General features: G+C 42.4%; 2 pseudogenes; one reads left to right on the plus strand and one right to left on the minus strand.

The window, feature by feature from the left end:
* Nucleotides 1–500: 500 nt before the first annotated feature.
* On the minus strand, nucleotides 501–619 carry LOC134897122 (5S ribosomal RNA; annotated as a pseudogene).
* A 689-nt stretch (nucleotides 620–1,308) lies between these two features.
* LOC134896774 (5S ribosomal RNA) lies at nucleotides 1,309–1,427 on the plus strand (annotated as a pseudogene).
* The last annotated feature ends 15,216 nt before the right edge of the window (nucleotides 1,428–16,643 follow it).

Consider the following 16,643-nt stretch of genomic DNA (forward strand, 5'->3'; position numbering starts at 1 on the left):
TTCAGATAGTTATGCACTTGTTCTTAACTAACACTGTCTAAACGACATGTAGAATACTTAAGTTTCCTGTAAAAGCACAGCGCTGATATGGTTGGTGGCTTTACAGAGGAAACAATGGGTATGGTATATTGAAAAGACTGAAGACAAAAAGCAACTATATGCCTTTTCCAGGGCACACTTGAAAATTGAAAATATGAAATTGTTAAAACATAACTTTTATTATAGTATACTTTAAAAAGACGAGAGCAAGCATTCAAAATTTGGGAGCATTATTACTCATAAACATTGATATTCATATTATAGGCGAAATAATGATATAAGTAAGCGAAAATAAGTAGTCCCTCATTCAGAGAAAAGGACGTATTCGTATCCTCTATGATAGAGATTCTAATAGAATGAGGTCACTCCCTCGGGTCTGATAGGGTCCAATGATTATTGGAACCTAGGGTCAAAGTCCTGACCGTGGGTCCTGAACTTATATTGTGCATAGGAGAATAAAATACCTATGGTACCTAGTATTCCCTGGTGGTTCCCCATCCAGGTACTGACCAGGCCCTGCAGTGCTTGGCTTCCAAGATCAGACGAGTTTGGGCATACTCAGTGCGGTCTGACCGTAGGTGAATACATTTCCTGGATGCACCGTATTCCAATTGTGTGGGGACCCACAGATGTCAGTAAAAGAATGAATGAGTATCAGGCTTGTTAATTATCAGAAAATTAGGCTGTGGCAAAGGTATTCTATAGCTATAGTTTATCACTTAGTATTGTATTCACTAATAGTCATGTATTACCCTAATTCCTGAGTTTTGTATCCTGCATCAGCTCTATCACAATTTGTACTCTCCAGGGAAATTATTGTATACAGATACAAAATTGCCCAGCAAGAAAATATGGGGAGAAACGGAGTTATAGTATCAAATAGTGCCACTGATTTTCCACCCTTGTAACAATTTGTTGAGCAAATGGGAACAAAAGGGTTGTTACAAGGGTGGAAAATCAGTGGCACTATTTGATACTATAACTCCGTTTCTCCCCATATTTTCTTGCTGGGCAATTTTGTATCTGTATACAAGAATTTCCCTGGAGAGTACAAATTGTGATAGAGCTGATGCAGGATACATAACTCAGGAATTAGGGTAATACATGACTATTAGTGAATACAATACTAAGTGATAAACTATAGCTATAGAATACCTATGCCACAGCCTAATTTTCTGATAATTAACAAGCCTGATACTCATTCATTCTTTTACTGACATCTGTGGGTCCCCACACAATTGGAATACGGTGCGTCCAGGAAATGTATTCACCTACGGTCAGACCGCACTGAGTATGCCCAAACTCATCTGATCTTGGAAGCCAAGCACTGCAGGGCCTGGTCAGTACCTGGATGGGGAACCACCAGGGAATACTAGGTACCATAGGTATTTTATTCTCCTATGCACAATATAAGTTCAGGACCCACGGTCAGGACTTTGACCCTAGGTTCCAATAATCATTGGACCCTATCAGACCCGAGGGAGGGACCTCATTCTATTAGAATCTCTATCATAGAGGATACGAATACGTCCTTTTCTCTGAATGAGGGACTACTTATTTTCGCTTACTTATATCATTATTTCGCCTATAATATGAATATCAATGTTTATGAGTAATAATGCTCCCAAATTTCGAATGCTTGCTCTCGTCTTTTTTAAGTATACTATAATAAAAGTTATGTTTTAACAATTTCATATTTTCAATTTTCAAGTGTGCCCTGGAAAAGGCATATAGTTGCTTTTTGTCTTTTGTCTTTTCAAAAGACCACACCCGTTGTTTCATAGTTGTCATAACTATCTTCCGGGAGCACCACCAACCATTTGCTGAACTAATTTTCAAAGTAGGCTTTTACGTTGGTCTAACAACATTATACATCCATTTAACTATAATTGTTATATCCTGTGCAGATTTAAATCTTTCGGAGAAGGCTTCACAGAGGAGACAGTGCCTAACAGTCCCAGAATCAGTGCAGCTCTGTGTTATGGTGCCCAAACGCTGACAGGGAGTGATGGAGAGAGCGTGATGCAGAACCAGAGCAGGAACATCTGCTGTAGATGGCACCTGGAGCTGGGGGAAGGGGCTACAGGTCAGCGCCTTATCCCCTCTGCTGGGCTTCACCACCGGGTACTATGGAGCCTATGTGAAACGGATTTTAGTAAATCCGACCTGTGCTCCTTGCCCTGGTGGATATAGTGGGGTCCCTGCATGGTCACAGTTCCCATGCCAGCAGCACGGTCCATCTCCGGAGACCGCATCCGGATCGCAATTTTGGTGGGTCCCGTCTGGGGGACCCTCTTACCTCCTCCCTAGATTTGCGGCCACACGATCCAGGAAAGCAGCGACGGTATGTGTGAACCTGATGAAACCGGAGCACCTCCGCTGTAAGTACCCGGCAACCAGGGCGCAGGAGTATATAGCGCCGCTGGGGGAGGTGAGGGAGCTGCAGCACGATATGGCAGCAGGACATATAGCAAGTAGTGCCTGTGCTGCAGCCCTTGAAGTCTTCTTTCTTCTCAGAAAAGCTCTTTTTAGGGCTGCTTAGAGCAGCCCATCCTGTTAGCTGCCTGCACTGCAGGTACCAACTTGCAAACTGAGCTCCAGTGCCTGGAGGCGGGGCTATAGAGGAGGCGGTGCAGTGAATCCTGGGAACAGTCAAAACTTTAGCCTGTTGGTGCCTCAGATCAAGATCCAACTCTACACCCCGATGTTATTCCCTGTGGAATACCAGTGTAACCCACTGCAGAAATGTTTGTTTTCCATAGATGGGTGGAGGGCACATAGTGCCCTAACTGTCCCATACTGGACCAAATACATGAGATTACCTTTGTTGGACAGAGGGTAATCTGAACATCCAAACATATGTCCCTCAGTAGTTGTTGTATGGTAATCAGCAGGCAATGACCTACTGTAAACAGCACTCACTTACGTTTTTGTTCCCGCAGCCAAAAGTCCCCCATATTGCATCAAATAAAAAAAGGTTCCCTCATTTAATGCAATAGAGTTTCTGGTTTAAGTAATGCTAGGCTTTGTCAGGCTTGAATTTTATTCCTATGCATCAGGGGTGGGCAATTATTTTAGCTGGCGGGCCACTTAACACTTTCCAGTGAATATTCAAGGGCCGCACACTCAGAATAAGCCCGTTTATTTAAATACTGACATTTTTATGCTGTAACTCCAGAAACACTCCCCCCCCCCCCCCCCCCCCGCATACCTACATATTAATAATGGGGGCTGGCAAAAATAAATAGCTTTGGGCACAGTTGTTATTGAGGATTACACAGGGAAGCAGAGACAGAGGCAGACAGGGGCCGCTACCAGCACAGCATCCTTTCCTCCACAAGTCTACCTCTTTTCTCACTCCCGCCTCCCACCCACAGTCATTGTCCCTGCCACAGGCAATACCAAGTGAAAGCCCCCTCTCACCCCCAATCTTACCTGGAGGAGAAGGAACCCAGCAGATTGTTGCCTCCTTATTACTTTGTGTTACTTGCCACTGCCAGCACAAGACAGTTGAAGGGCATAGGGGAATCAGGGGGGTGGTCCGGGGGTGCACCGGACCACCCATTAGCCTGTTTCCATTATTTATTAATTTAAATTGTGTCCTCCCAATCAGGGATGCATTTAGTGACCGGCAGGACTATAGCCATGTGCGCTGCTGCTCCCCAGCTCCACCCCCTCCCCCTTGCTATTGAATGTGCGCGGCGTGACTTGCTGACATCATGCCGCACTCATTACTGTGAAAGCCTGCCAGCCCACCGGAGCTCCACCAGTCCTCATGCCTGCCACCAGCTCCACTTACCACGGTCATGACCGCTGGCTACCGGTACTCAGTTCCCGGCTCCAGCCTCCTCACCCTGCCGGCACCCGTTCCTCAGCTACCACCCACCCATTTTCAGTGGCCACATCCTTCTGGTATGTGGCGACGCCCATTTTTTCACCACATCATTAGCTTTGTAGGTCTTTTTGGGAGTGGGGGCCCAACTGGGACCACGCATTACCAAATGTCTAGTTTTGCCTATGTTGAAGGGAGAGGAGCAGACCCTGAATCCTGCACCTGGTCCTGGAAGATGACAGTGGGAGCACCACACTGGCACCTCAACTTCACCTCAACTTCATTCCATTGTTTCCTAAGCTGCCCCCTTATCCCAATCAGTGTCCCCTGCTCCCAGCTGCTGCTGCTGGGTTGTTACCATCCAGAGTACCTGGAACCCCAGCAGTCTCTGATCCTTCCCGTCATCTATGGTCCATCTCCTGCCATGGAATAGCAGAGGGCAGAGGCAGTCGCGCACAAACAGTCTGCTCTGACCCAACCTGGGTGCTCCTGCAAGGGATCTGCTAGTGCGGGAGCGCTATAAGGGCAGCCGGGGAAAGTAAAGCACACAGAGGCAGGGGAGCGGCATTAAGGAGAAGCCCATGTGCAGGGACATGAACGCTGTCCGACTGTCTGGACATGGATGCAGGGAGCCGGGGAAGGGTGCTGGATGGGCTGGCAGGCATCTCAAATAATGGTGCCAGTTCATGAGCCATTCAATGCTCGCGGTCCGGCAGCCAATCAGGAGCCACCACTGCCGGTCTTCAAGCTCTGATGGGCTGAGGACTCGGCACCATATTTGAGATGATTGATGGCTGATGGCCACAATTAGGAGCTCGGCGCCCTGCGCCACCGCTCCTAAGGAACATGCCTGGAGCCGGCTCTAATAGTGACCTGTTCTCTCTCTACAAACACTCAGTGGCGGCTGCGGCTGGAAGATATTATAGCACAATGACAAGCAGCTGGTCGGGCTGCTTGTCATTGCTCAGTGGTGAGAGACAGTGGGCCAGGAAGGATCGGATTGCGGGCCAAATTTTTTCCCACCCCTACTATACATGGTCATCGTAAATCAAGATGGCAAAAATTTGCAAAAAAAAAAATATATCTGTGAAATTAATAAACTAAATTCATATTAATGTAGGGGCTGCGAAAAAAGTATTTACTGTATTTGTCATTGTAAAAAAAAAAACACTAAAAGAAGCTCTCTTGTAATATAGTTAAATCATTAAATTTATTACAGATTTTCACAAGTCTGATGTTTGCTTGGTAGGTAAAATAGTTTCAACATTTAACATTTTAACTAGCTTTTAAATTAATAATTTATGCACAGTTCTTTCTTTTTCTAAAGTGCATTTTTCCTTTTCAGAGCACTTATACAATCACCTTTCCTCTTCAAGCAATACTTAATTATCTTCCCCTTATATCTGTCCTCTATTTACAATTCCTAATTTCACGCATAACACATTCATCTCTAAGAATTTGTGGATGATGCACCTGAATGGTCAATAAATAAAGGAATAAATCAGATCCTTATATTCGTGATGAATAAAGACAAGCCTATGAGAAAATGCTGCTCAGAAAGACAATGCAGTTTCTATATAAAAATCTGCATGTGTTTATTTGCATTACAAAGAATACTTTACAATAGCTATTTTGTACTATATATTTGCTAAAGACTAGTGTGACTTTCCTATGTCAGCTGCATCTGCATCACATTTTACAGTTGTCAGTAGAGATGAGCGGGTTTGGTTCTCAGAGAACCGAACCGTACCGGACTTCACCATTCGAGCTCGGATCCGAGTGAGGCTCGGGTTTTCCCGCCTGACTCGGAAACCAGTACAAGGCAAAAGGTCATCATCCCGTTGTTGGATTCTCGCAGGGTTTGGATTCCATATAAGGAGCCGCGCGTCCGCGCCATTTTCACTCCGGCATTGGAGAGTGTAGAGAGAGGACGTGTCTCCATTCTCTCAGTGTCCGTGTCTTGTACTGTATTTGTCCAGTCACAGTGGTTGTGTCCTCTTGCTGCCATATGTCCATTGCTGCTGTGTTGCGCTGCATCAGTTCAGTGGTGGTGTATTGTTCTGCATCAGTCCAGTGGTAGCGTCCTGTGCATCAGCCATCAGTTATTCCAGTGACCAGACAGTCACAGTGGTATACTCTGCTGCCATATGTCCAGTGCTGCCATATAATAATAATAATAATAATAATAACAACAAGTCCCTTGCAGTGTTGCTGTGTTGTCCTACATCAGACCAGTGGTAGTGTCCTGTGCATCAGCCATCAGTCATTCCTGTGCCGCATGTTGTGTTATATAACTCCAGAAAAATAATGGAGAACAAAAATTTGGAGGATAAAATAGGGAAAGATCAAGAACCACTTTCTCCTAGTGCTGAAGCTGCTGCCACTAGCCATGACATAGATGATGAAATGCCATCGTCGTCTACCAAGGCCAATGCCCAATGTGATAGTAGAGGGCATGCAAAATTCAAAAAGCCAAAGTTCAGTAAAAACACCCAAAACAAGAAATTGTAATCGTCTGAGGAGAAGCGTACACTTGCCAATATGCCATTTACGACACGGAGTGGCAAGGAACGGCTAAGGCCCTGGCCTATGTTCATGACTAGTGGTTCAGCTTCACATGACGATGGAAGCCCTCAACCTCCATTGTACCATTTAATTCCAGTGATTTGGATGTATAATTCCAGTGATTTTGCCATTTAATTCCAGTGATTTGGACGTATAATTCCAGTGATTTTGCAGTATAATTCCAATGATTTTGACGTATAATTCCACTGATTTTGACGTATAATTCCAGTGATTTTGCCATTTAATTCCAGTGATTTGGTCATATAATTCCAGTGATGTTGACGTATAATTCCAGTGATTTTTATGTATAATTCCAGTGATTTAACCATTTAATTGCAGTGATTTTGACATATAATTCCAGTGATTTTACCAGTTAATTCCAGTGATTTTGCCATTTAATTCCAGTGATTTTGACGTATAATTCCAGTGATTTGGACGTATAATTCCAGTGATTTTGCCATTTAATTTCAGTGATTTGGACGTATAATTCCAGTGATTTGGACGTATAAATCCACTGATTTTGCAGTATAATTCCACTGATTTTGATGTATAATTCCAGTAATTTTGCCATTTAATTCCAGTGATTTGGATGTTTAATTCCAGTGATTTGGACGTATAATTCCAGTGGGAATTGTTTGTATCCCTTGACTTAGTCATACAGCTACCTCATTGCACCTCTTCAACATCTTTGCATGAGGTGTTGTTTGGGGCCTAGTTTTTGAAAAGTGCCATCCTGTCTGACACTGCCGTATGAGTCCAGGGGTACTGCTGTATTAGTCCTGGGGTACTGTCGTATAAGTCCACCAATTGCAGAATTTTTTTAAAAAGGACAGGGGTGTGCAGGAGATGCTGTCAGTGGACTGAACAATTGCAGCCCACTTTCGACATTCAGCCACTGCGTGACACTACTAGTTGGGCCAGGTGGTTGTGTCACTTAGCTTAGTCATATTGCAACATCGGTGCACCTCTTTTTCTTCTTTGCATCATGTGCTATTTGGGTCCTTTTTTTGGGATATCTGCAGTGCCACTCCTAGATGGGCCAATTGTTTCTGTCGCTTTTCTTAGTCATTCTGCTACCTCATTACACCTTTCTACATATTTGCATGAGGTGCTGTTTGGGGCCTTTTTTTTGGATATCTGCCCTCCTGTCTGCCACTGCAGTGCCACTCCTAAATGGGCTAATTGTTTGTGTTGCTTGACTTGGTCATACATCTACCTCATTGCACCTTTTCTACATCTTTGCCTGAGGTGCTGTTAGGGGCCTAGTTTTTGAAAAGTGCCATCCTGTCTGACACTGCAGTGCCACTCCTAGATGGGCCAGGTGTTTGTGCCGCAAACTTGTGTCGTTTAGCTTAGTCATACAGCTACCTCGGTGCAACCTGTTGGCCTAAAAACAATATTATGAGCTGTGAGGTGTTCAAAATAGACTGGAAGTGACTGGAAATTAATGTTGTTGAGGTTAATAATACCGTAGGATCAAAATTACACCCAAATTCTGTGATTTTAGACATTTTTATGTTTTTTTCGCAAAAAAACATCCAAATCCAAAAACAAAAACAAAACACGAAAGGGTGGTTTTTCAAAACCAAGCCAAAACCAAAACTCAAAAGTGGAATTAGAACCAAAACACGAAAAGTGCCAGCCGCAAATCTCTAGTTGTCACTATGACACAAAGTACAGAGTAACAAAGATGTGTAAAATAAAAAATTGAAAAAATATGATCCAGAAAACAGTATATTCAAAGTTAAAACTTTTGCAATTGGAGCTATTGAGGGGAGATGTTAGTGGTAGATATCTCATTAGAATGCTGATGATTTTTTGGCTTTCTGGAGATCTTGGATGCATCTGTTGTGAACTTCTTCAAACAGTGTACATGAGGTAATCCCAAAAAGTCTGCCAAGAAGAAGAAAGTAAATGTGTCAGCTAATGCCAAAGATCAGGAAAGTATCTAAGGTGATGGCGAAGCAATTTATAATCCTGCCGTGGGAGCTTTAATGTGTTAAAAAATATCAGATGTACAGTATGTCTGTTTTTCCATTCAGTGCCTTTTAGATATATTGGTAGTCACAGCCTGAAGTATTCTGAGGAAACCAGTTCCATTTTAATATTCTTTGTTGTAATATATACACACATTTATATATTAGAGATGTGCGGCAGGCACTTTTCATGTATTGGATCTGGATTGGTTTGGCCAAAACCACCCTTTCAGGTTTTGGTTTTGGTATTGGATCTGGATGATTTTGGGGAAAAAAACATAAAAACAGCTAAAATCACAGAATTTGGAGGTAATTTTGATCCTATGGTATTATTAACCTAAATAACATTCATTTCCTCTCATTTCCAGTCTATTCTGAATACCTCACACCTCAAGATATTGGTTTTTAGGCCAAAAGGTTGCACAGAGGCAGTTGGATGACTAAGCTAAGCAACACAAGTGGGCAGCACAAACACCTGGCCAGTCTAGGAGTGGCACTGCAGTGTCAGCCAGGATGGCCCTTTAAAAAAACTAGGCCCCAAAGTGCACATAAAGCAAAGAAAAAAAAAGAGGTGCAACGAGGTAGCTGGATGACTAAGCTTAGCAACACAAGTGAGCGGCACAAACACCTGGTCCATCTAGGAGTGGCACTTCAAAGTCAGATGGGATGGCAGTTTTAAAAACTGCACATAATGCAAAGAAGAAAATAAGTGCAAGATGAAATTGTCCTTAGGCCCTCCCGCCCACCCTTAAGTTGTATAAACAGGTCATGCACACTTTAACAAACCAATCATTTCAGCAACAGGGTCTGCCACACAACTGTGGCTGAAATGAAGAAGCATTTAATGAAAAAAGAAGCAATTAATCTCTCCTTGCACAAACTGGCTCTACAGTGGCAAGGTGTCATCCTCCTCCACAGATTCCACCCCCCTTTCAGTGTATACATCCTCATCCTCACAGAGAAATTATATTCAAACAAACAAAACCACATCATTTAGGTCTCAGTGGACTGCTTATGCTATTACCCAAAGTTTCTGAACTTGACAATGACTTGTGATGAATGCACTGCAGGTGACGTATAAGGGAGGGTGTTCCAAAGTGGTTGACGTCCTTACCCCTACTTATTATGGATTGACAAAGGCATCAGATGGCTTGACACTTGTAGTCTGGATTTGTGGAGAAATAATTCCACACTGAAGAGGTGGCTTTTTGGTATTTTGCCCAGGCATGACAGTGGGCTTATTCATCCCATGGACAACAACTGTCTCCCCCGATACCTGATTTAAACAAACTACAGTACATCACCATCAGAATCCTCCTTGTCAACTTCCTCCTCAGTGCCAGCAACACCCATATCTTCATCCTGGTGTACTTCAATAGTGACATCTTCAATTTGAATATCAGAAACTAGACTGTGGGTGCTCCTTCCAGCACTTGCAGGGGGTGTGCAAATGGTGGAAGGAGTCACCTATTCCCATCCAGTCTTGGGAAGGTCAGGCATAGCAACTGCCGACACACTTGGACTCTACTTGGGGATTTGTGATATCATCTTAGAACATACAGTTCTTTGCTGTGCTTTTGCTAGCTTAACTCTTATCATTTTTCTAGCAGGAGGAAGAGGGCCTCCGTTGTCATGTGAAGCTGAACCACTAGTCATGAACATAGGCCAGGGTCTTAGTCGTTCATTGCCACTCTGTGTCATAAATGGCATATTGGCAAGTTTATGTTTCTCCTCAGATGATTTAAATTAATTGTTTTGGGGTCATTTTACTGAACTTTTGCTTTTTGGATTTTATATGCCTCTACTATCACATTGGGCATCGGCCTTGGCAGAAAACGTTGATGGCATTTCATTGTCTATGTCAAGACTAGTGGCAGCAGCTTCAGCACTAGGAGAAAGTGTTTCTTGATCTTTCCCTATTTTATCCTTCAAATTTTTGTTCTCCATTATTTTTCAGGAGTTATATATCACAATATGTGGCACACGAGAGCATTCCCCTACACCACAGAGGGCAAACCCTGTAAAAATTATTTGGATAATCACCCTTTTATTTGGAGTTATAATAATATGCAGCACAGGAGAGCATACATCTACACCACACAGGGCAAACCCTGTAAAAATTATTTGGATAATCACCCTTTTATTTGGAGTTATTATAATGATATGTAGCACAGGAGAGCGTACCCCTAAACCACAGACACACCGCAAAGCCTGTAAAAATGATTTGGATAATAATAAACCTTTTATTTGGAGTTATTATAAGAGTATGCAGCACAGGAGAGCGTACCTCTACACCACACAGGGCAAACCCTGTAAAAATTATTTGGATAATAATAACCCTTTTATTTGGAGTTATTATAATAATATGCAGCACAGGAGAGCGTACCCCTATACCACACAGGGCAAACCATGTAAAAATTATTTGGAATAAGTATTAATAACACCTTTTTGGAGTAAGTATAATAATATACAGTAATATACAGCACAGGACAGCTATATATATATATATATATATATATATATATTAATGTACAGCACAGGACAGCACCGCTGGAGTTATACAGCAGTGCCACTGGAGTTATACGGCAGTACTGCTGGACTTATATGGCTGTACCACTGGACTGGACTTATACCGCAGCACCACTGGACTGGACTCTTACAGCAGCACCACTGGACTTATGGCAGCACAGGACACCACCACTGGACTTATGGCAGCACAGGACACCACCACTGGACTGATGCAGCAAAGGACAGCACCACAGGACTGGAATTCTACAGAAGCACTGGACTTATGGCAGCACAGGACACCACCACTGTGACTGGACTGATGCAGCACAAGACACCACCACTGGACTGATGCAGCACAACACAGCACCAATGGAATGATACAAAAGAGCAGGTCGCCACCCCACGCGCCATGCCACTTTCCCACACAGACACTGAGTAGACACATCCTCTAGCTACAATCTCAAGGACAGGAGTAAAGATGGTGGTGATGCGCAGCAGTTTATATGGGATCCAAAACCTATGAGAAGCTGACAGCAGGATGATGATGTTTTACCTCGTTCTGGTTTCCGATTCTGGTGGGAAAACCCAAGCTGGACTCTGATCCGGACTCGGAGCGTGAAGTTCCGGGGGGTTTGGTTCTCCGGAAACCAAACCGGCTTATCTCTAATATATATATATATATATATATATATATATATATATATATATACACATATACACACAGTTCCAAGAGGCCGACAATCACATGTAGTAGACATGCAGCTCCGGTGCCCATATCCAAGTATACATACTTATCCAAGCATATTGAAATATAGAAACTGGTCTTTGTTGGTCAACGTTCCCACAATGTTTCAAGGCCCCATGGCCTTTTTATCAGGTGCATATTAGTTAGAGAACATTATAAACATACTAAATATAGGGAGGCAAACAAGCCTTAATGTGCAATGAGTTCCCACCCCGCTGGGCCATCCCTTTGACGTGACATCACACAAGTGCCTATGATCATGAGAAGGAAAGAACTGGGCTGTAACCTAGGTTGCTGAGCAACTGGAACACTGCAAGAATGAGTCGGGGAGAAGATGTGGGTTGCCAAATGACCAGGGCACTTATAGCGAGAGCCACGGGAGGACATAGGTTGCCAAGCAACCTAAACGCCAGGCAGAATAAATGAGTCAGAGAGGCTGGAGGTGAAGCCACATCGCCAGGAAGCCCTACAGGGGAGGGAGAAAAGAAATGTGTATCATTATAAAAAAAAAAAAAATCATTATAAAATATAATTAAAGAATAACATATATGAGAACCAAAGATAATCATGGAATGGCAAAATTATGATATGTAAGCAATGATACCAATGTATAACATCTTACAAATGGATCACATGGTATGTATGGGATTGACCCTAAATGACATATATATTTACTTATAATATAGACAAGAGTTCAATTCATTATTTAGATGTCCAATTGTCTCTTATAGACAACACAATACAGACATCAGTCTATGAGAAGGACACTGATTGGAATACCTTGTTGATGGCCAACAGTTTCCATCCCCCAGCCCTTAAGAGATAGTTAGCTAAATCTCAAATGATTTGTGTGGCGCATATTACCAGTACCCCGGAAAATGTTGAACCTGCCATTGATACGGTTGTCGAAAAATTTAAACAACGTGGGTATAACCATCAGCATTTAATACAACAAAAGGCAGACGTCTTGCAATATTCTAGACAACAACTATTGGCTTCTAAAAAGAAACAAACATTTCAGCCACTAATACCATTTGTCACTAAATATACGTTAGCTAGTCCGGTTAGCGACTAAAGCACTATAGCCTATTGTTGCAACCGACAGAGTCCTCCCCGGTCTCCATAACCATAAACCACTAATTAGCTACCGTAGTGGCAGGAATATTAAAAACATGGTGGTTAAGACAGATATCACCCCTTTACTACAGAAGTAGCCTAATACCATCTATAAAAAAAACAGGTTGTTATCAATGTGTGTCCTGCATTACATGCAGTTATTTTGAACAGGTTCAACCTTTAATCATCCACACACAGGACAGAAATATATGATCAACCACGTCCTAACCTGTACCACACATTATGTCATATATATGATCACCTGCCCATGCGGCTTGAGCTATGTGGGCCAAACCACCTGGATGTTTAAGGAACGCATGGCCATGCACAAATCATCCATCAAAGCAGCAATAATGGGAAAAGAATCAGACCAACCCGTAGCCAAGCATTTCTTTATGGCTTGGCAGCAACTGTCGTCTTTGAGATACAAAATCATCAACCATGTACCACTCTCCCTATGTGGTGGTGATCGTGCATGCAGACTTTTACAAATGGAATCCAAATGGATTTATATTTTGGACACCATTTTCCCAAAAGGACTAAATGAAAAAATCTTTGGAATGTCTTCCTGTGATACATTACACTTTGGGTTAATCCCATATATGTCATTTAGGGTCAATCCCATACATGCCATGTGATCCATTTGTTAGATGTTATACATGGGCATCATTGCTTACATATCATAATGTTGCCATTCCATGATTATCTTTGGTTCTCATATATGTTATTCTTTAATGATATTTCTTAATGATTTTTATCACCTGTTTTTGTGCTCATTTTAAATACACATTTCTTTTCTCCCTCCACTGTAGGACTTCCTGGTGATGTGGCTTCACCTCCAGCCTCTCTGACTCATTTATTCTGCTTGGCGTTTAGGTTGCTTGGCAACCTATGCCTCCCGCGATTCTCGCTAGAATCGCCTTGATCGCTTGGCAACCCACATCTTCTCCCCAACTCACGCTGGCAGCGTTCCGGTTGCTCAGCAACCTAGGTTACAGCCCAATTATTTCCTTCTCATGATCATAGGCGTATATGTGACGTCACATCTCCGAAACGGGAACTCACTGCACATTGAGGCTTGTTTGCCTCCCTATAGAAGGTATGTTTGTATTGTTGTCTAACTTATATGCACCTGATGAAAAGGCCATGGGGCCTTGAAACATTGTGGGAATAAATTGCATGTTTTCATTCTACTTTAAAGACTGGACGAGTGCCGCCTCTCCTTTTATCTAAGGATAATGGTATGGTATACTTCTCCTTTAGGAAGGCATCCCGGAATTGCTTGGGCTCCCAGAGTGCCACTTCTACATGATACTATTTATGTGTGTGTATATATATATATATATATATATATATATATATATAAAATATATACACACACATGTTATGTCCTTATTCTGCACCATCAAAACAATGAAATGCTGCTCCCAGTTAAAAGTCCCCTGTTAATGGGACTGAGATTTAGAACTGTTTAATATAATGCTTTAAAGGCGGCTCTTCAATAAATTGGTCTCTGTTACACTCCAAATAAAATAATTAGACAGAGAACAAAACATATTTCTCAATAATGCCCATATACTCCAGCCAAATGAATTCAACACCCTCATACAGTTTCATTTTTGTTTTATTAACAAAACTGTAAAAATCCCACTTTATTAAAATTCAACTGATGCAAAGTATCAAACAGGTAAAATACATTTAGACTTTTTTGAATCACGGCACCCTAGAGTATCAGATTTTTTCTCACGGCACCCCTAGGCCAAAATTTTCTTATTGAGAAATTTAGAAAGAAATACTGTATTAAATTTAGTATATTGTGTTTATACTGTATGTCATCCTTAGGTTCAATTGTGTGGTCAGGGACAGTATTTACTTCTGTTTGTCCACATATTTTATAATTGACAGCCACCAGCACTGGTTTTGCCTATTACATTGACCATAGATAATTTAAATTGGTCCTGGACCACCAATCCAGGGTACCCCTGCAAGTGTCCTGAGGCACCCCAGGGTGCCACAGCACACAGTTTGAGAACCACTGATTTAGACAGTTTATCATAAATCACATAGTTTCAATTGACATACTTGTCACCCTTATTATAAAGGTAATGGTTCTTCAAATATCGGGTTCTCTGAATGAGTCCTTGTGTTTGTACTCTATTTTATATGTATTTTGTTCAATCACAGAACTCTCTATTACCCTAGTAACACTTTTTGTCATTACTGCTTCTAGATTCATGACCGATAAGAACCACTGGATTGATCACAAAGCTTCCCACTGTTCAAACACGGAGAGTGCTTTTATGCTAAAATGATGTAATATATTTTTTACAGCAGAGAGAGGCTGTTGTGGAACACCTGGACGAGATAAATCCTATATGAAAGCTGCTGCTGCAGAGAGCGAAAATAGACAGGGGACCACAGGGTAGAGCAGAGAGGTAGTACAATGGTCAAAATATTTCCTGTATAACACACACCCCACCAGTAATATTTGCTCCATTGCTAGATAAGGGGTAGGCTGCAGCACCAGCAGTATCACACAGCTAGCGAGCTGTCTGGCTGTATCACACACAGCACAAGACAGGCATGTTATTTTTGACCCCCCCCCATAGCAAGGGACAAGAGTGGCAATAGCGGCAGCTGTGGCTAATAAGACCTGTGGTCATCACCAGGGTCATCTAGAAGAGACAGAGACATCTTTAATTTTTCTCCACACAGGCTCAGCAGGCAACCCACTCAGGTCCCAGGACCCTTAGTTGGCTGCGTAAATCAGCCTTATGTAAGCATGGTCCCTGCACATAGGGCATTATCTTTGTGGTCTTGCAGTTGGTCAGCACAAAGCAGTAGATTAGCTGTTGGAAGGCAATGAGGTTGGGCATCCAGTTGATGACTTTGTTGATAAGACTAAATCTGGGACCCTAAGCAGCAATCCGAATTTGTGGTCCGGGACAAATAAAAATATATAGCAGCCAAGACCTTGACACAAAAAGGTCACCACTTGGTAACCAATGACAAGGGGAAAGAACCAGGATACCAGTGCAAGGAAGAGAACCAGCAACAGTGGTCTTTTTCTTGAAAAGGAGCATCCCGAGATGGGAAAAGCCTTGAGAGCACATAATCAGGAAGGTAGGTGAAGCAGTGCCTTGCATCTCCAGATGATTGCTGGACCCAAAGAATGTTATGCTCCTTAGTTGTGCCCTATTTCATGTTATGCCTCAAATTAGTACCCTAGTTCACATTATGCCATGTAGTTCCCCAAGTTCACATTATTCAACAACATACTGTAGCCAGTTTACAGATGTCTTATTTTAGTGTTCCCACTTCACATCATGCAACGTTGTCATCCCCCAGAGCACATCTTACTACAATGTAGTTCAAAAGTTCACATAATGGCATACAGTTTCCCAGTTCAAATTGGCTGATTTCTGCTTACCACATGCCTCAATAACAACCTACGATAGAATGTGACATTCATCTGGTGGCTCTTCTGTCCGCCATGATAGGTGCAGTTGTGACCCCAGGAAACAGTTTCTTGCAACAGTGTTCAATAGAATAACCTGGGTGCATGGTAGGCAGGCACCAGAAGTGTTCTGGACCCCATAGCAGTGACACCCCATGCACCCACTGTAGATTCTCTCCTGGCAAGATTTAATAACACACAGGCTAATTAAATGAGGTGGTTATAAGATAAGTGTAGTAAAAAAGGATTTGTCAACATCCTAAATAGAGGACCTTGCAGCATGGCAAACTATTCAACCCCAAATGGCCAAAAAAAAGGTTTTGTTCAAGAAAGTAAAATAAAAGCAAATGTGTGTATTTTTTTTTTCTAACTACCATGAAAAATAATTTGTGGTCCTTGCTTCTC

This window comes from Pseudophryne corroboree, chromosome 3 (genome assembly GCF_028390025.1).
Source record: "Pseudophryne corroboree isolate aPseCor3 chromosome 3, aPseCor3.hap2, whole genome shotgun sequence".
Classification (NCBI taxonomy): domain Eukaryota; kingdom Metazoa; phylum Chordata; class Amphibia; order Anura; family Myobatrachidae; genus Pseudophryne; species Pseudophryne corroboree.